The 20913-nt window shown below is 38.8% G+C and overlaps 1 non-coding gene across 1 annotated transcript; it reads right to left on the bottom strand.

The window, feature by feature from the left end:
- Positions 1 to 15071: 15071 nt before the first annotated feature.
- Positions 15072 to 15179, bottom strand: LOC130952234 (small nucleolar RNA R71). Its single transcript, XR_009074419.1, has one exon. It is a non-coding gene; the product is annotated as a small nucleolar RNA R71 (small nucleolar RNA).
- Positions 15180 to 20913: the final 5734 nt, after the last annotated feature.

The raw sequence follows: 20913 nt of genomic DNA, 5'->3' as shown, positions 1-20913 counted from the left end.
TCTTAACAGTATCACAGATATGCAAGAATTCAGTTAAGAATTGAAAAAGATCTTCTGATGGAAGTCCATGAAACTTGCAGTTCTGTTGCATCAGAGAAACTAATTGAGGCTTTAGCTCAAAATTATTTGCTCCAATGGCAGGGATTGAGATGCTTCTTCCATTGAAGTTGAAATTTGGTGCAGTAAAGTCACCAAGCATCTTCCTTGCATTGTTGTTGGGTTCGGCCATGTCTCCTTCTTTTTTGAGATTCTCTGTAAGGTTTTCTCTAGATTGTTGTGCTTTAGCTTCTCTTAGCTTCTTCTTCAGAGTCCTTTCAGGTTCAGGATCTGCTTCAACAAGAATGTCCTTGTCCTTGCTCATTCTCATATGAAAAAGAAGAGAACAGAAAAGAAGAGGAATCCTCTATGTCACAGTATAGAGATTCCTTTATGTGAGTAGAAGAAAACGAATGAAGGAAGAACAAGAAAAATTCGAACACAGAGAAGGGAGGGGTTCGAATTTTGAGAAGAGAAGTGTTAGTAAATAAATAAAATAAATAGAAAGAGAGAGAGGGAAATTCGGAAATTAGAAGAAAAGAGAAGAAGAATATTTTTGTTTTTATTTTAATTATTAGTTAGAATTCGAAAATTAAGAGAAGAAATAAAATTAAAATTAAAATTTAAAATAATTAGTTAATTAAAAAAAATTTTGAAAAAGGGTGAGGAATTTTCGAAAATTAGAGAGATAAAAGTAGTTAGGTGGTTTTGAAAAAGATAAGAAATAGTAAAACAAACAAAAAATCAATTTGTTAGATGAAAAAGATTTGAAAATCAATTTTGAAAAGATAGGAAGTTAGAAAAGATTTTTGAAATTGATTTTGAAAAAGATATGATTTGGAAAAGATATGTTTAAAAAGATATGATTGAAATTTATTTTGAAAAAAAGATTTGAAAAGGAAATTAAAAAGATTTGATTTTTAAAATTAAAATTGATTACTTGACTAACAAGAAACTAAAAGATATGATTCTAGAATTTAAAGATTGAACCTTTTTTAACAAGAAAGTAACAAACTTCAAATTTTTGTATCAATCACATTAATTGTTAGTAAAGTTTTCGAAAATTATGAAATAAAATTAAGAAAAATATTTTGAAAATGAATTTTAAAAAAAATTTCGAAAATATAAAAGAAAAATAAAAAAGATTTGATTTTTGAAAAATTTTTGAAAAGATAAGATTTTTAAAATTGAAATCTTGACTTGACTAACAAGAAACAACTTATTTTAAAAAATTTTGACTAAGTCAACCCAAAGATTTCGAAAATTATGAGTAGAATAAGGAAAAGATATTTTTTTATTTTTGAATTTAATGAGGAAAGAGAAAAACCACAAAATGACTCAACACATGAAAATTTTGGATTAAAACAAATGATGCATACAAGAACAATATGAAGGTCAAGATGAACACCAAGAATACTTTGAAGATCATGATGAACACCAAGAACTTATTTTTTTGAAAAATTTTCAAGAAAAGAAAAACATGCAAGACACCAAACTTAGAGATTTTTCATGTTTAGACACTAATAATTCACAAATGCATATGAAAAACAACAAAAGACATAAAACAATAAAATATGAAGATCAAACAAGAAGACTTGTCAAGAACAACTTGAAGATCATGAAGAATGCAATGCATGAATTTTCGAAAATTTTTAGAAAATTAAAAAGATGCAATTGACACCAAACTTAAAAATTGACACTAGACTCAAACAAGAAACACAAAATATTTTTTTGGTTTTATGATTTTATAAATTTTTTTGGATTTTTCGAAAATTGTGTTTAGAAAAAAATAGAAAAAGAAGAAAATTTTTTTGAAAGATTTTTGAAAACTTTTTGAAAAATAAAATAAAAGAAAATTACCTAATCTAAGCAACAAGATGAACCGTCAGTTATCCAAACTCGAACAATCCCTGGCAACGGCGCCAAAAACTTGGTGCACGAAATTGTGATCTCAATGGCGCCAACAACTTGGTACGCACAATTGTAATATCACTCTTTTTCACAACTTCGCACAACTAACCAGCAAGTGCACTGGGTCTTCCAAGTAATAAACCTTACGTGAGTAAGGGTCGATCCCAAGGAGATTGTCTGCTTAAAACAAGCTATGGTCACCTTGTAAATCTCAGTCAGGGGGATTCAAATAGTTATGGAGTTTTAATAATTAAAAGATAAATAAAATGTAAAATAAAGATAGAGATACTTATGTAAATCATTGGTGAGAATTTCAGATAAGTGTATGGAGATGCTTTATCCCTTTTGAATCTCTACTTTCCTACTGCCTTCATCCAATCCTTCATACTCATTTCTATGGAAAGCTGTATGTTGGGTGTCACCATTGTCAATGGCTACTTCCCGTCCTCTCAGTGAAAACGGTCCTCTATGGTTTCTGTACGGCTAATCAACTGTCGGATTGCTCGTCTCGGATGAAAAATACCATGCACAGATATCGTATGGCTAATCAGCTGTTGGTTCTCGATCGTGTAGGAATAGAATTTACTATCTTTTTGCATCTGTCACCATGCCCTATTGTTGCGAGTTTGAAGCTCGTCACAGTCATCCCATCCCAGATCCTACTCGGAATACCACAGACAAGGTTTAGACTTTTCGGATCTCAAGAATGCTGCCAATGGATTCTAGCCTATACCACAGAGGTTCCAATCTCAGATTTAGATGCCCCATTGTCAGAGGGGAGTCGATGTGAATCGTTGATTAGAAACCCAAGAGATATACATTCAAGCTTGTCTTCATGTAGAACGGAAGTGGTTGTCAATCACGCGTTCATAAGTGAGAATGGGGATGAGCGTCACATAATCATCACATTCATCATGTTCTTGTGTGCGAATGAATATCTTAGAATAAGAATAAGCATGAACTGAATAGAAAACAGTAGTACTTTGCATTAATACTCGAGGAACAGCAGAGTTCCACACCTTAATCTATTGTGTGTAGAAACTCCACCGTTGAAAATACATAAGTGATAATGGTCCAAGCATGGCCGAATGGCCAGCCTCCACAAAATTCTAAGATAGCATAACACTGATCAAAGATCTTTAATACAATAGTAAAAAGTTCTATTTATACTAAACTAGTTACTAGGATTACAGAAATAAGTAAATGATGTAGAAATCCACTTTTGGGCCCACTTAGTGTGTGCTTGGGCTGAGCATTGAAGCTTTCATGTGTATAGGTCTTCTTTGGAGTTAAACGCCAGTTTGTAACTTGTTTATGGCGTTTAACTCTGCTTTGCAACTTGTAACACTAGAATAGGGAAGAAAGCTGGCGTTAAACGCCAGTTTGCGTCATCTAAACTCGGGCAAAGTATGGACTATTATATATTGCTGGAAAGCGCTGGATGTCTACTTTCCAATACAATTGAGAGCGCGCCATTTGGACTCCTGTAGCTCCAAAAAATTTCATTTCGAGTGCAGGGAGGTCAGAATCCAACAGCATCAGCAGTCCTTTGTCAGCTTCTGAATCAGATTTTTGCTCAGGTCCCTAAATTTCAGCTAGAAAATACCTGAAATTACAGAAAAACACACAAACTCATAGTAAAGTCTAGAAATGTGAATTTTGCTTAAAAACTAATAAAAATATACTATAAACTAACTAAATTATACTAGAAACTATGCAAAAACAATGCCAAAAAGCGTATAAATTATCCGCTCATCAGTCTCCTAGATGATTTTATCCAAAATAGAAGTCAAGTCATCCAAGGTAGCAGTTGATGTAGGGGTGGGAATGATTGACGTGCTTGGTTTTGGTCTTGGAGGAGTTTGAAGTTGTGCCAAGTTTGAAGGTGTTAGTTGTATATCTGGTCGAGTTTCTGGGACCTTAGACTTGGAGGAGTCTGAGTTGGTAGTGTCCACAGCTTTGGAAGCAGAATCAGAATCAGAGACTATTAAATTCTTTTCAGAAAGAATAATCTGATTGTCCGGAGAAGTCAATTCAATTCTTTGGGTTTCTGCTGGGGAGTGCTGTAAAAGATTGGCTGTTTCCAAGGGCATGGGAGGTTGTGCTTCTTCTTCTTGAATCTCCATCTCTTGATCAACCTCTTCCAAGTCTTCAACTATGATATGCTTTGGAGGTTGTACACCCTCTTCAACATCAATCTCAATCGTCTTGGAAGGAGGCTCTATGTCTTGTCTTTCCCATGGAGGTTCTGCGTCTCCTAAGTCTTCAACCAACTCTTCTTCTTGAACAATGATAGCTTCTTTTACTTGTTCTAGTATGAGTTCATACTCTGTCTTGTCCACTGGAGTTTCTGGTACTCCTTTATGCTATGCTCTTTACTAGACTGTCCACATGGGGCTGTGGCTGATCCTTGTGTATTTAAGCGTCTAGAAGCCCATTGAATTAATACTTGCCCCAGTTGTTGAGTGGTTGCCTGAAATCGATCCATTGTTTCCTTGAGACGATCCTTTGCCTCTTGATGCACTCGATTTTCATAAGTAGGATCATAATGCTCTTGGATTGATGGATATGGAGATGGTGAATATTGAAGTGGTGGTTCTTGTGAGTAATTGGGTTGGAATTGGGGTGGTTCTATATATGGTTCATATGGCTCATAAGGTGGTTGGTATGGTGGATGAGGGTTAGGGTCATATGGAGGTGAATGGCGGAAAGGGGCTTGTGAGTTTGGTGGTCCAAAGTTATGTTGAGGAAAGGATTCATAGGCATATGGTGGTGGTTGTTGATAGTCCATTGGAGGTGGTTGTTGCCATGAGGGTTGATCAAATCCTTGTGGCTCCTCCCATCTTTGATTGTTCCAACCTTGATGCCTGTTCTCATTGTAATTTCTTCTTCCTGCAACATTATTGTAACCAGACTCATAGCCAAAGGGGTGAGAGTTCATAGTAGTAAATAGAAATAAAAAATTAAAAATAAAAATAAAAACAAATAAACAAGCAAAAATAAAATATTTACAATAACCAATAATAAGGCACACGTTTGCAACTCCCCAGCAACGGCGCCATTTTGACGTTAGGATTTTTGCCAGTAAAGATTTTCATAAAAACAGTCGCGTTGTAGATATAGTCTCTAAACCGACAAAAATCCCTTCGTACAAATATTTTGGTTGTCACAAGTAACAAACCCCTTTAAAATTGATAACCGAGTATTTAAACCTCGAGTCGTCTTCTCAAGGAATTGCAGGGAGGTATGTTCTTATTATTGGCTATGAAAAAGGTAAAATCGGGGTTTTGGAAGTAAGGTGGGAATATATTATATGATAAGTAAAATAAAATAATAATAGCTGTAAAATAAACCTTTGGCAGGGTAAAAGAACTGGAGGTCCTTTCCTAGTTATCCTTATCAATTGTGATGAGAATTTGACTTTTCTCCCACTTTGTTAACCTCTAACTATGAAGGTAAGTTAAGTGGATGAATTCCAATTTTCAATCAACAATGAGTTTGATAACTCTAGAGTCACCAATTATTTAACCAAAGCCAAAAGGAAAGAAAATTGAAACTGTTGGAATAAAAATGCCTTCAGATGGGAGGCAATAATCATGTAATTAAAAAAAAGCAATAATAACTGAAATATCTCAACTAATATTAATTAAAAAAAAATCATATCATGAAAAAGTTCATAAATTTAATTGGAAAAATAAATAAAAATAAAGAACCTGGGATTGAGAGTCACTCCTAAAACTAAGAGAAGTCCTAAATCCTAATCCTAAGAGAGAGGAGAGAACCTCTCTCAAAACTAATCTAAATCATGAGAACTGAATTATGAGAGCCTGGTTATGAATGGATGCAATCCCCCACTTTATAGCCTCTAATCTGTGTCCTCTGGACCGAAAACTGGGTCAGAAATAGCGCAGAAATCACTTCCAGCGTTTTCTGGTCCGTACAGGTCGCGGAAAAGTGACGCGGCCGCATGGCTTACGCGGCCGTGCGGGTTGCGCTCCTGCCAGGTCACGCGTCCGCGTGACTCACACGTTCGCATCGCCTGGCATCGGGGCAGCTATGGCAAATTATATATCAAATCGAAGCCCCGGACGTTAGCTTTCCAACGCAACTGGAACCGCATTGTTTGGACCTCTGTAGCTAAAGTTATAGCCGTTTGAGTGCGAAGAGGTTAGGTTGGACAGCTTAGCAGTTTCTCCAACTTATTGTATTTCTTCTACTTTTGCAAGCTTCCTTTCTATCCTCTAAGTCATTCCTGCCCTATAATCTCTGAAAACACTTAACACACATATCAAGGCATCTAATGGTAATAAGAGAGGATTAATATTAGCAAGTATAAGTCTAAAGAAACATGTTTTCAATCAAAGCACATAATTAGGAAGGAAAATGTAAAACATGCAAATAGTATGAATAAATGGGTAAAGAGTAGATAAAAACCACTCAATTGAGCACAAGATAAACCATGAAATAGTGTTTTATCAGTCACAGTATAGAGATTCCTTGAGGTGTTAGAGGAAAAGAAAAATAGAAGGAAGAGGTAGAAGAATTCGAACTTATAAAGAAAGATAGAGTTCAAATTGTGCATTGAGGAGGAGTGTTAGTCCACAAATTGAAGGAAGTGAGAAGAGGGGAAGAAATTTTCGAAAATAAATTAAAAACATTTTAAAAACGTTTTGAAAAATTGAAGAATGATTTTCGAAAAATATGATTGGGAAAGAAATAAAGTGATTTTTGAAAAAGATTTTGAAATTATAAATCAAAAAGATATGATTGAAAACTATTTTGAAAAAGATGTGATTAAGAAGATATGATTGAAAAGTTATGGTTTTTAAAAAAGATGTGATTGAAAAGATATGATTGAGAAACAATTTAAAAAGATTTGATTTTTAAAATTAATCACCTGGCTAACAAGAAATTTAAAAGATATGATTCAGACATTAAACCTTTCTCAACAGAAAAGGCAACATACTTGAAATGTTGAATCAAATCATTAATTGTTAGCAAGTATTTTTGAAAGTGGAAAGAAATTGATTTTGAAAAGATATGATTGAAAAGATATGATTTGAAAAAAATTTGATTTTGAAAAATTTTGAAAACCTGAAAAAAATTTGAATTAAAAACAAAATCTTCCCTCTTGTGCCATCCTGGCGTTAAACGCCCAGAATGGTATCCATTCTGGCGTTTAACGCCCAAAACACTACCCTTTTGGGCGTTAAACGCCCAGCCAGGTACCCTGGCTGGCGTTTAAACGCTAGTTTTCCTTCCTCACTGGGCATTTTGAATGCCCAGCTTTTTCTGTGTAATTCCTCTGCTGCATGTTCTGAATCTTCAATTCTCTGTATTATTGACTTGAAAAGTGGTGCACGAAATTGTGATCATCAATGGCGCCATCAACATAGTACGCTCATTGCAATATCAACTCTCTATCACAACTCCGCACAACTAACCAGCAAGTGCACTGGGTCGTCCAAGTAATAAACCTTACGCGAGTAAGGGTCGATCCCACGGAGATTGTTGGTATGAAGCAAGCTATGGTCACCTTGTAAATCTTAGTCAGGCAGACTCAAATGGCTATGGATGATATATGAATAAAACATAAAGATAAAGATAGAGATACTTATGTATATCATTGGTGAGAGCTTCAGATAAGCGTATGAAGATGCTTTGTCCCTTCCGTCTCTCTGCTTTCCTACTGTCTTCATCCAATCCTTCTTACTCCTTTCCATGGCAAGCTTATGCAAGGGTTTCACCGTTGTCAGTGGCTACCTCCCATCCTCTCAGTGGAAATGTTCAACGCACCCTGTCACGGCACGGCTATCCATCTGTCGGTTCTCAATCAGGCCGGAATAGAATCCAGTGATTCTTTTGCGTCTGTCACTAACGCCCCGCCTTCAGGAGTTTGAAGCTCGTCACAGTCATTCAATCATTGAATCCTACTCAGAATACCACAGACAAGGTTAGACCTTCCGGATTCTCTTGAATGCTGCCATCAGTTCTAGCCTATACCACGAAGACTCTGATCTCACGGAATGGCTGGCTCGTTTGTCAGGCGAGCGCTCGGTTGTCAGGCGATCAACCATGCGTCGTGTATCAGGAATCCAAGAGATATTCACCCAATCTAAGGTTGAACGGAGGTGGTTGTCAGTCACACGTTCATAGGTGAGAATGATGATGAGTGTCACGGATCATCACATTCATCAAGTTGAAGAACAAGTGATATCTTGGAACAAGAACAAGCTGAATTGAATAGAAGAACAATAGTAATTGCATTAATACTCGAGGTATAGCAGAGCTCCACACCTTAATCTATGGTGTGTAGAAACTCCACCGTTGAAAATACATAAGAACAAGGTCTATGCATGGCCGTGAGGCCAGCCTCCCAATAATCTAAGAACTAGATGTCCAAAGATGATCTAGAGATCTAAAGTGATCAAAAGATGAAAAATACAATAGTAAAAGGTCCTATTTATAGGGAACTAGTAGCTTAAGAATTACAAAGGTGAGTAAATGACATAAAAATCCACTTCCGGGCCCACTTGGTGTGTGCTTGGGCTGAGCATTGAAGCATTTTCGTGCAGAGACTCTTCTTGGAGTTAAACGCCAGCTTTTGTGCCAGTTTGGGCGTTTAACTCCCACTTTGGTGCCAGTTCCGGTGTTTAACGCTGGGAAATCTGAAGGTGACTTTGAACGCCGGTTTGGGCCATCAAATCTTGGGCAAAGTATAGACTATCATATATTGCTGGAAAGCCCAGGATGTCTAACTTCCAACGCCGTTGAGAGCGCGCCAATTGGACTTCTGTAGCTCTAGAAAATCCACTTCGAGTGCAGGGAGGTCAGAATCCAACAGCATATGCAGTCCTTTTCAGTCTCTGAATCAGATTTTTGCTCAGGTCCCTCAATTTCAGCCAGAAAATACCTGAAATCATAGAAAAACACACAAACTCATAGTAAAGTCCAGAAAAGTGAATTTTAACTAAAAACTAATAAAAATATACTAAAAACTCAACTAAAACTACTAAAAACATACTAAAAACAATGCCAAAAAGCGTACAAATTATCCGCTCATCACAACACCAAACTTAAATTGTTGCTTGTCCTCAAGCAACTGAAAATCAAATAAGATAAAAAGAAGAGAATATGCAATGAACTCCAAAAACATCTATGAAGATCAGAATTAATTAGATGAGCGGGGCTTTTAGCTTTTTGCCTCTGAACAGTTTTGGCATCTCACTCTATCCTTTGAAATTCAGAATGATTGGCTTCTTTAGGAACTCAGAGTCCAGATCGTGTTATTGATTCTCCTAGTTAAGTATGATGATTCTTGAACACAGATACTTTATGAGTCTTGGCCGTGGCCCAAAGCATTCTGTCTTCCAGTATTACCACCGGATACATACATGCCACAGACACATAATTGGGTGAACCTTTTCAGATTGTGACTCAGCTTTGCTAGAGTCCCCAATTAGAGGTGTCCAGGGTTCTTAAGCACACTCTTTTTGTCTTGGATCACAACTTTATTTCTTTCTTTTTCTTTCTTTTTCTCTTTCTCCCCCTTTTTTTCGTTTCTTTTTTTTTGTATTCACAGCTTTTTCTTGCTTCAAGAATCATTTTTATGATTTTTCAGATCCTCAGTAACATGTCTCCTTTTTCATCATTCTTTCAAGAGCCAACCAATCATGAACAACAAATTCAAAAGACATATGCACTGTTTAAGCATACATTCAGAAAATAAAAGTGTTGCCTCCACATCAAAATAATCAATCTGTTATAAAATCTAAAATTCATGCAATTCTTCTCTTTTTTAATTAAGAACTTGTTTATTTAAGAAAGGTGATGGATTCATAGGACAGTCATAACTTTAAGGCATAGACACTAAGACACTAATGATCATGAGACACAAACATGGATAAACATAAGCATGAAAATTCGAAAAACAAGAAAATAAAGAACAAGGAGATTAAAGAACGGGTCCACCTCAGTGATGGCGGCTTGTTCTTCCTCTTGAAGGTCTTATGGAGTGCTTGAGCTCCTCAATGTCTCTTCCTTGTCTTTGTTGCTCCTCTCTCATGATTCTTTGATCTTCTCTAATTTCATGGAGGAGGATGGAATGTTCTTGGTGCTCCACCCTTAGTTGTCCCATGTTGGAACTTAATTCTCCTAGGGAGGTGTTGATTTGCTCCCAATAGTTTTGTGGAGGAAAGTGCATCCCTTGAGGCATCTCAGGGATCTCATGATGAGAGGGGTCTCTTGTTTGCTCCATCCTTTTCTTAGTGATGGGCTTGTCCTTATCAATGAGGATGTCTCCTTCTATGTCAACTCCTACTGAATAACAGAGGTGACAAATGAGATGAGGAAAGGCTAACCTTGCTAAGGTGGAGGACTTGTCCGCCACCTTATAGAGTTCTTGGGCTATAACCTCATGAACTTCTACTTCTTCTCCAATCATGATGCTATGGATCATGATGGCCCGGTCTAGAGTAACTTCAGACCGGTTGCTAGTGGGAATGATTGAGCATTGGATAAACTCCAACCATCCTCTAGCCACGGGCTTGAGGTCATGCCTTCTTAATTGAACCGGCTTCCCTCTTGAATCTCTCTTCCATTGGGCGCCCTCTTCACAAATGTCAGTGAGGACTTGGTCCAACCTTTGATCAAAGTTGACCCTTCTTGTGTAAGGATGTTCATCTCCTTGCATCATGGGCAAGTTGAATGCCAACCTCACATTTTCCGGACTAAAATCCAAGTATTTCCCCCGAACCATTGTAAGCCAATTCTTTGGGTTCGGGTTCACACTTTGATCATGGCTCTTGGTGATCCATGCATTGGCATAGAACTCTTGAACCATTAAGATTCTGACTTGTTGAATGGGGTTGGTGAGAACTTCCCAACCTCTTCTTCGAATCTCATGTCGGATCTCCGGATATTCACTCTTTTTGAGTTTGAAAGGGACCTCGGGGATCACCTTCTTCAAGGCCATAACTTCATAGAAGTGGTCTTGATGCACCCTTGAGATGAATCTCTCCATCTCCTATGACTCGGAGGTGGAGGCTTTTGCCTTCCCTTTCCTCTTTCTAGAGGTTTCTCCGGCCTTGGATGCCATAAATGGTTATGGAAAAACGAAAAGCAACGCTTTTACCACACCAAACTTAAAAGGTTTGCTCGTTGATGAGCGGATAATTTGTATGCTTTTTGGCATTGTTTTTAGTATGTTTTTAGTATGATTTAGTTAGTTTTTAGTATATTTTTATTAGTTTTTAGTTAAAATTCACTTTTCTGGACTTTACTATGAGTTTGTGTGTTTTTCTGTGATTTCAGGTATTTTCTGGCTGAAATTGAGGGATCTGAGCAAAAATCTGATCCAGAGACTCAAAAGGACTGCAGATGCTGTTGGATTCTGACCTCCCTGCACTCGAAGTGGATTTTCCGGAGCTACAGAAGCCCAATTGGCGCGCTCTCAACGGCGTTGGAAAGTAGACATCATGGGCTTTCCAGCAATATATAATAGTCCATACTTTGCCCAAGATTTGATGGCCCAAACCGGCGTTCAAAGTCACCTCAAGAAATTCCAGCGTTAAACGCCGGAACTGGCACCTAATTGGGAGTTAAACGCCCAAACTGGCACTAAAGCTGGCGTTTAACTCCACGGAGAGTCTCTACACGAAAAAAGCTTCATTGCTCAGCCCAAGCACACACCAAGTGGGCCCGGAAGTGGATTTTTATGTCATTTACTCATCTATGTACTAGTTTTCTATAAGTAGGACCTTTTACTATTGTGTTAGGAGACTTTTGGTAGCTATCTTTGTTTTATGCTATCTTAGATCATTGGGAGGCTGGCCATTCGGCCATGCCTAGACCTTGTTCTTATGTATTTTCAACGGTGGAGTTTCTACACACCACAGATTAAGGTGTGGAGCTCTGCTGTACCTCGAGTATTAATGCAATTACTATTGTTCTTCCATTCAATTCCACTTGTTCTTTGTCCAAGATATCACTTGTTCTTCAACTTGATGAAGGTGATGATTGACGCCCATCACCATTCTCACTCACGAACAAGGTGACTGACAACCATTCTTGTTCTACAAGCATCTGAGGCTTAGTGAATATCTCTTGGATTCCTGATTGCACGATGCATGGTTGATCGCCTGACAACCGAGTGCTCGCCTGACAAACGAGCCAACCATTCCGTGAGATCAGAATCTTCGTGGTATAGGCAAGAACTGATGGCAGCATTCAAGAGAATCCGGAAGGTCTAACCTTGTCTGTGGTATTCTGAGTAGGATTCAATGACTGAATGACTGTGACGTGCTTCAAACTCCTAGCAGGCTAGGGCGTTAGTGACAGACGCAAAAGTATCAATGGATATTATTCCGGCCTGACCGAGAACCGACAGCTGAATTCCGCTATGCCGTGACAGGACATATGCAATCGCTTTCACTGAGAGGATGGGAGGTAGCCACTGACAATGGTGAAACCCTACACAAGCTTGCCATGGAAAGGAGTAAGAAGGATTGGATGAAGGCAGTAGGAAAGCAGAGAAACGGAAGGGAAGGCATCTTCATACGCTTGTCTGAAGCTGTTACACCAATGATATACATAAGTATCACTATCTTTATCTTTATATTATTTTCGTTCATCATCATATACAATTGAGTTTGCCTGACTAAGATTTACAAGATGACCATAGGTTGCTTCAATGCTAACAATCTCCGTGGGATCGACCCTTACTCACGTAAGGTATTACTTGGACGACCCAGTGCACTTGCTGGTTAGTTGTGCGAAGTTGTGTAATGCCATGGAATTGAACCACCAAGTTTTTGGAGTTCATGACCAGGGATTATGAGAGTTGTGAAAAGTATTGTTCACAATTTCGCGCACCAAGTTTTTGGCGCCGTTGCCGGGGATTGTTCAAGTTTTGAGCAAGCTTTTGGTAACAATGCCTGGGATTGTTCTAGTTTGGACAACTGACGGTTCATCTTGTTGCTTAGATTAGGTATTTATTTTTTTCGAAATTCTTGAAGATGAATTCTAGAGTTTCATGATGATTTGTTGAAATCTGGCTGGCTGAGAAGCCATGTCTAATCTGATTGGACCGAGGTTTCAACTTATCACCACAAGAGCTTGTTGATTTTAATCAATCTTGCTTTTGGAGCAGTGATCTGCTAAGACTTGGCTGACCTTTGGTCATGTCTAGTGTTTTGGACCGAAGCTTTCTTTGAAAGCTTGGCTGGCTGAGAAGCCATGTCTAATTCCTGGACCGGAGTCTTAGACTAGCATTGCACTGATTCCTGGAATTCTCATTAAGAATTTTGATATCTTTTTCCACTTAATTTTCGAAAAACACAAAAAAATTACAAAATCACAAAAAAACCAAAAATATTTGATGTTTCTTGTTTGAGTCTAGAGTCTCATCTTAAGTTTGGTGTCAAATGCATGTTTTTGTTATATTTTTCGAATCCATGCATATAGTTCTTTGTTCTAATCTTTGAATTCTATTGACTTGAAGTATTTTGTGTGTCTCATATGCATTCTCATTTCGATAGTGTCAGTAGTATACAAACTGCTAAGTTTGGTGTCCTGTATGCATTGTTGTTTGGTTCTAGTTACATTTTGATTGTTCTTTATTATTAAAAATCCAAAATATTTTTAATTTGTGTCTTTTCAAGTCAATGATACAGAGAATTGAAGATTCAGAACATGCTGCAGAGGAATTATACAGAAAAAGCTGAGCATTCAAAAATGCCCAGTGAAGAAGACAGACTGGCGTTTAAACGCCAGCCAGGGTACCTGGTTGGGCGTTTAACGCCCAAAGAGGTAGCATTTTGGGCATTAAACGCCAGAATGTATACCATTCTGGGCGTTTAACGCCAGGATGGTGCTAGGAGGAAGATTTTGTTTTCAAATCAATTTTTTTTCAAGTTTTCAAAGTTTTTCAAAACCAAATCTTTTTCAAATCATATCTTTTCAATCAAATGTTTTCAAAATCAATTTCTTTCCTTTTTCAAAGATACTTACCAACAATTAATGATTTGATTAAACATTTTTTGCCTTTTCTATTAAGAAAGGTTTTATGTTTGAATCTTATCTTTTCTTGTTAGGAAAGTCATTAATATTTTTTTTAAATTCATATCTTTTCAAATTGTTTTCAAATCATATCTTTTAAAATTGTTTTCAAATCATATCTTCTCAATCACATCTTTTTAAAACCATAACTTTTCAATCAAATCTTTTTAACCTCATCTTTTTCAAAATAGTTTTCAATCAAATCTTTTGACTTCTAATTTCAAAATCTTTTTCAAAAATCACTTCAATTCTTCCCCACTTTCAATTTTCGAAAATTATCAATCAATTTTTAAAATGTTTTTGACATCTTTCTAATTAATTTTCGAAAATCCTCTTCCCTCCTTCTCACATCCTTCTATTTATGGAGTACTACTCCTTCTTAATGCACAATTCGAACTCTAACTAATCAAGTTCGAATTCTTCTACCTTCTTTTCTTCTATTTTTCTTTTCCTCTGACACTTCAAGGAATCTCTGTACTGTGACATAGAGGATTCCACATTTCTCTTGTTCTCTTCTTTTTCATATGAGCAGGAGCAGAGACAAAGGCATTCTTGTTGAAGCTAACCCTGAACCCGAGAGAACCTTGAAGAGAAAGCTAAGAGAAGCCAAGGCACAACTCTCTTTAGAGGACCTGACCGAATTCTTCAAAGAAGAAGAACACATGGCAGCCGAAAACAATAACAATGCCAACAATGCAAGGAAGGTGCTGGGTGACTTCACTGCACCTACTCCTGATTTTTATGGGAGAAGCATCTCTATCCCTGCCATTGGAGCAAACAACTTTGAGCTTAAGCCTCAATTAGTTTCTCTAATGCAACAGAATTGCAAGTTCCATGGACTTCCAATGGAAGATCCTCATCAGTTCTTAGCTGAATTCTTGCAAATCTGTGACACAGTCAAGACTAATGGGGTAGACCCTGAGGTCTACAGACTGATGCTATTCCCTTTTGCTGTAAGAGACAGAGCTAGAATATGGTTGGATTCTCAACCTAAAGAAAGCCTGGACTCTTGGGAAAAGCTAGTCAATGCCTTCTTGGCAAAGTTCTTTCCACCACAAAGATGGAGTAAGCTTAGAGTGGAAGTCCAAACCTTCAGACAGAAGGATGGAGAATCCCTCTATGAAGCTTGGGAAAGATACAAACAATTAATCAGAAGATGTCCCTCAGACATGCTTTCTGAATGGAGCATCATAGGTATTTTCTATGATGGTCTCTCTGAACTATCTAATATGTCCTTGGATAGCTCTGCTGGAGGATCTCTTCATCTGAAGAAGACGCCTGCAGAAGCTCAAGAATTGATTGAAATGGTTGCAAATAACCAATTCATGTACACTTCTGAAAGGAATCCTGTGAACAATGGGACTAGTCAGAAGAAAGGAGTTCTTGAGATTGACACTCTGAATGCCATATTGGCTCAGAACAAGATATTGACTCAACAAGTCAATTTGATTTCTCAAAGTCTGTCTGGAATGCAAAATGCACCAAACAGTACTAAGGATGCTTCATCTGAGGAAGAAGCTTATGATCCTGAGAACCCTTCCATGGAAGAGGTGAATTACCTAGGAGAACCCTATGGAAACACCTATAATTCTTCATGGAGGAATCACCCAAATTTCTCATGGAAGAATCAAGAGAGACCTCAACAAGGTTTCAATAATAATGGTGGAAGAAACCGGCTTGGCAATAACAAGCCTTTTCTATCATCTTCTCAGCAACAGACAGAGAGTTCTAAGCAGAGTACTTCTGACTTAGCAACAATGGTCTCTGATCTAATAAAGACCACTCAAAGTTTCATGAATGAAACAAGGTCCTCCATCAGAAATTTGGAAGGACAAGTAGGTCAGCTGAGCAAGAAAGTTACTGAACTCCCTCCTAGCACTCTCCCAAGTAATACAGAAGAAAATCCAAAAGGAGAGTGCAAAGCCATAGACATGGCCGAATATGGAGAGGAAAGAGAGGAGGAGGACGCCACTGAGGAAGACCTCAGTGGGCGTGTACCAATCTCCTCTGAGTTCCTCAATGAGGAACAATGGTAATCTGAGGCTCAAAATGAGACCATAGAGATTCCATTGGACTTACTTCTGCCATTCATGAGCTCTGATGAGTATTCTTCCTCTGAAGAGGATGAGTATGTCACTGAAGAGCAAGTTGCTAAATACCTTGGAGCAATCATGAAGCTAAATGACAAGTTATTTGGAAATGAGACTTGGGAGGATGAACCACCTTTGCTCACCAAAGAACTGGATGACTTGTCTAGGCAGAAACTACCTCAAAAGAGGCAAGATCCTGGGAAGTTTTCTATACCTTGTACCATAGGCACCATGACCTTCAAGAAGGCCTTGTGTGACTTAGGGTCAAGTGTAAACCTCATGCCCCTCTCTGTAATGGAGAAATTAGGGATCTTTGAGGTGCAAGCTGCAAGAATCTCATTAGAGATGGCAGACAATTCAAGAAAACAAGCTCATGGACTTGTAGAGAATGTTTTGGTGAAGATTGAAGACCATTACATCCCTACTGATTTCATAGTTCTAGAGACTGGGAAGTGCATGGATGAATCCATCATCTTTGGCAGACCCTTCCTAGCCACAGCAAAGGCTGTGATTGATGTTGATAGAGGAGAGTTGACCATTCAAGTGAATGGAGAATCCTTGGTGTTTAAGGCCCAAGGACATCCCTCTATCATCATGGAGAGGAAGCATGAAGAGCTTCTCTCAAAACAGAGCCAAGCAGAGCCCCACAGTCAAACTCTAAGTTGGTGTTGGGAGGCCACAACCAAACTCTAAGTTTGGTGTTGAACCCCCACATTCAAACTCTAAGTTTGGTGTTGGGAGGTTCCCACACGGCTCTGAGTATTTCTGAGGCTCCATGAGAGTCCTCTGTCAAGCTAATGACATTAAAGAAGCGCTTGTTGGGAGGCAACCCAATGTTTTATAGTTAACTATTTTCTTTGTTATTTTATTTTTTTTGTAGTTGATGATCATAAGAAGTCACAAAAACAATGAAAAAAGCAAAAACAAAATGAAAAACAGGAAGAAAAACAGCACACCCTGGAGGAGAAGAAGCTGGCGTTCAAACGCCAGTAATGCTAGCTGTTGGGCGTTTAACGCCCAGTCTGGCACCATTCTGGGCGTTTAACGCCAGAAAGGGGCACCAGACTGGCGTTAACGCCAGTAAAGGGCAACAACCTGGCATTAAACGCCAGGAATGGGCACCAGCCCGGCGTTTAACGCCAGCAATAGCTCAAAACGTGATTTTGAGCAACATTTGGTGCAGGGATGACTTTTCCTTGACACCACAGGATCTGTGGACCCCACAGGACCCCACCATCACTCTCTCTTCTTCCCCCATTCACCAATCACCTCAATACCTCTTCCCCACAAACCCCTCACCTATCAAATCCATCTTTCTCTTCACCACTCACATCCATCCTTCATAAAAACCCCACCAACCTCACCCTTCAAATTCAAACCACTTTCCCTCCCAAACCCACCCATAATGGCCGAACACACCACCTTCTCCCTCTTCCTCATTTCTTCTTCTTCTACTCTCTTCTTTCTTTTTTTGCTCGAGGACGAGCAAACATTTTAAGTTTGGTGTGGTAAAAGCGTTGCTTTTTTCGTTTTTTTCCATAACCATTTATGGCATCCAAGGCCGGAGAAACCTCTAGAAAGAGGAAAGGGAAGGCAAAAGCTTCCACCTCCGAGTCATGGGAGATGGATAGATTCCTCTCAAGGGTGCATCAAGTCCACTTCTATAAAGTTGTGGCCTTGAAGAAGGTGATCCCGAGGTCCCCTTTTCACTCAAAAGGGTGAATATCCGGAGATCCGCCATGAGATCCGAAGAAGAGGTTGGGAAGTACTCACCAACCCCATTCACAAGTCGGAATCTTGATGGTTCAAGAGTTCTATGCCAATGCATGGATCACCAAGAACCATGACCAAAGTGTGAACCCGAATCCAAAGAATTATCTCACTATGGTTCGGGGGAAATACTTGGATTTTAGTCCGGAGAGTGTGAGGGTGGCGTTCAACTTGCCTATGATGCAAGGAGATGAGCATCCTTACACTAGAAGGGTCAACTTTGATCAAAGGTTGGACCAAGTCCTCACAACCATATGTGAAGAGGGCGCACAATGGAAGCAAGATTTAAGAGGAAAGCCGGTTCAATTGAGAAGGCATGACCTCAAGCCCGTGGCTAGAGGATGGTTAGAGTTCATACAACGCTCAATCATTCCCACTAGCAACCGGTCCGAAGTTACTCTAGACCGGGCCATCATGATTCATAGCATCATGATTGGAGAAGAATAGAGGTTCATGAGGTTATAGCCCAAGAACTCTATAAGGTGGCGGACAAGACCTCCACCTTGGCAAGGTTAGCCTTTCCTCACCTCATTTGTCACCTCTGTTATTCAGTTGGAGTTGACATAGAAGGAGATACCCCCATTGATGAGGACAAGCCCATCACCAAGAAAAGGATGGAGTACACAAGAGACCCCCTCATCAAGAGATCCCTGAGATTCCTCAAGGGATGCACTTTCCTCCACAAAATTATTGGGAGCAACTAAACACCTCCCTAGGAGAGTTGAGTTCCAACATGGGACAACTAAGGGTGGAGCATCAAAAACACTCCATTCTACTCCATGAAATTAAAGAAGACCAAAGAATCATGAGGGAGGAGCAACAAAGACAAGGAAGAGACATTGAGGAGCTCAAGCACTCCATAGGATCTTCAAGAGGAAGGAGCCGCCATCACTAAGGTGGACCCGTTCCTTGATTTCCTTGTTCTTTATTCTTCTGTTTTTCGAATTTTTGTGCTTTATGTTATCCATGTTGTGTCTTGTGATCATTAGTGTCTTAGTGTCTATGCCTTAAAGTTATGAATGTCCTATGAATCCATCACCTTTCTTTATAAAAACGTGCTTAATTGAAAGGAAAGAATTGCATGAATTCTGAATTTTATAATAGTTTAATTATTTTGATGTGGTGGCAACACTTTTGTTCTCTGAATGCATGCTTGAACAGTGCATATGTCTTTTGAATTTGTGGTTCATGAATGTTGGCTCTTGAAAGAATGATGAAAAAAGGAGACATGTTACTGAGGATCTGAAAAATCATAAAAAAATGATTCTTGAAGCAAGAAAGAAAGCAAGCAAAAACCGAAAAAAAAAATTTCGAAAAAAAAAAAAGAAAGAAAAAGAGAAAGAATAAGAGTTGTGATCCAAGGCAAAATAAGAGTGTGCTTAAGAACCCTGGACACCTCTAATTGGGGACTTTAGCAAAGCTGAGTCACAATCTGAAAAGGTTCACCCAATTATGTGTCTGTGGCATATATTATCCGGTGGTAATACTGGAAGACAGAGTGCTTTGGGCCACAGCCAAGACTCAATAAATGGCTATGTTCAAGAATCATCATACTTTACTAGGAGAATCATTAACACTATCTGGATTCTAAGTTCCTAAAGAAGCCAATCATTCTGAATTATAAGGGATAAAGTGAGATGCCAAATCTATTCAGAGGCAAAAAGGTAAAAGCCCCGCTCATCTAATTAATACTAATCTTCATAGATGTTTTTGGAGTTCATTGCATATTCTCTTCTTTTTATCTTATTTGATCTTCAGTTGCTTGGGGACAAGCAACAATTTAAGTTTGGTGTTGTGATGAGCAGATAATTTGTATGCTTTTTGGCATTGTTTTTAGTATGTTTTTAGTATGATTTAGTTAGTTTTTAGTATATTTTTATTAGTTTTTAGTTAAAATTCACTTTTCTTTCTGGACTTTACTATGAGTTTGTGTGTTTTTCTGTGATTTCAGGTATTTTCTGGCTGAAATTGAGGGATCTGAGCAAAAATCTGATCCAGAGACTCAAAAGGACTGCAGATGCTGTTGGATTCTGACCTCTCTGCACTCGAAGTGGATTTTCTGGAGCTACAGAAGCCCAATTGGCGCGCTCTCAACGGCGTTGGAAAGTAGACATCCTGGGCTTTCCAGCAATATATAATAGTCCATACTTTGCCCAAGATTTGATGGCCCAAACCGGCGTTCAAAGTCACCTCAAGAAATTCCAGCGTTAAACGCCGGAACTGGCACCTAATTGGGAGTTAAACGCCCAAACTGGCACTAAAGCTGGCGTTTAACTCCAAGGAGAGTCTCTACACGAAAAAAGCTTCATTGCTCAGCCCAAGCACACACCAAGTGGGCCCGGAAGTGGATTTTTATGTCATTTACTCATCTATGTACTAGTTTTCTATAAGTAGGACCTTTTACTATTGTGTTAGGAGACTTTTGGTAGCTATCTTTGTTTTATGCTATCTTAGATCATTGGGAGGCTGGCCATTCGGCCATGCCTAGACCTTGTTCTTATGTATTTTCAATGGTGGAGTTTCTACACACCATAGATTAAGGTGTGGAGCTCTGCTGTACCTCGAGTATTAATGCAATTACTATTGTTCTTCCATTCAATTCCACTTGTTCTTTGTCCAAGATATCACTTGTTCTTCTACTTGATGAAGGTGATGATTGACGCCCATCACCATTCTCACTCATGAACAAGGTGACTGACAACCATTCTTGTTCTACAAGCATCTGAGGCTTAGTGAATATCTCTTGGATTCCTGATTGCACGATGCATGGTTGATCGCCTGACAACCGAGTGCTCGCCTGACAAACGAGCCAACCATTCCGTGAGATCAGAATCTTCGTGGTATAGGCTAGAACTGATGGCAGCATTCAAGAGAATCCGGAAGGTCTAACCTTGTCTGTGGTATTCTGAGTAGGATTCAATGACTGTGACGTGCTTCAAACTCCTAGCAGGCTAGGGCGTTAGTGACAGACGCAAAAGTATCAATGGATATTATTCCGGCCTGACGAACCGACAGCTGAATTCCGCTATGCCGTGACAGGACATATGCA

This window comes from Arachis stenosperma, chromosome 1 (assembly GCF_014773155.1).
Source record: "Arachis stenosperma cultivar V10309 chromosome 1, arast.V10309.gnm1.PFL2, whole genome shotgun sequence".
NCBI lineage: Eukaryota > Viridiplantae > Streptophyta > Magnoliopsida > Fabales > Fabaceae > Arachis > Arachis stenosperma.
The sequence above is the reverse complement of the archived record's forward strand: the minus strand, read 5'-3'. Positions and strand labels throughout refer to the sequence as shown.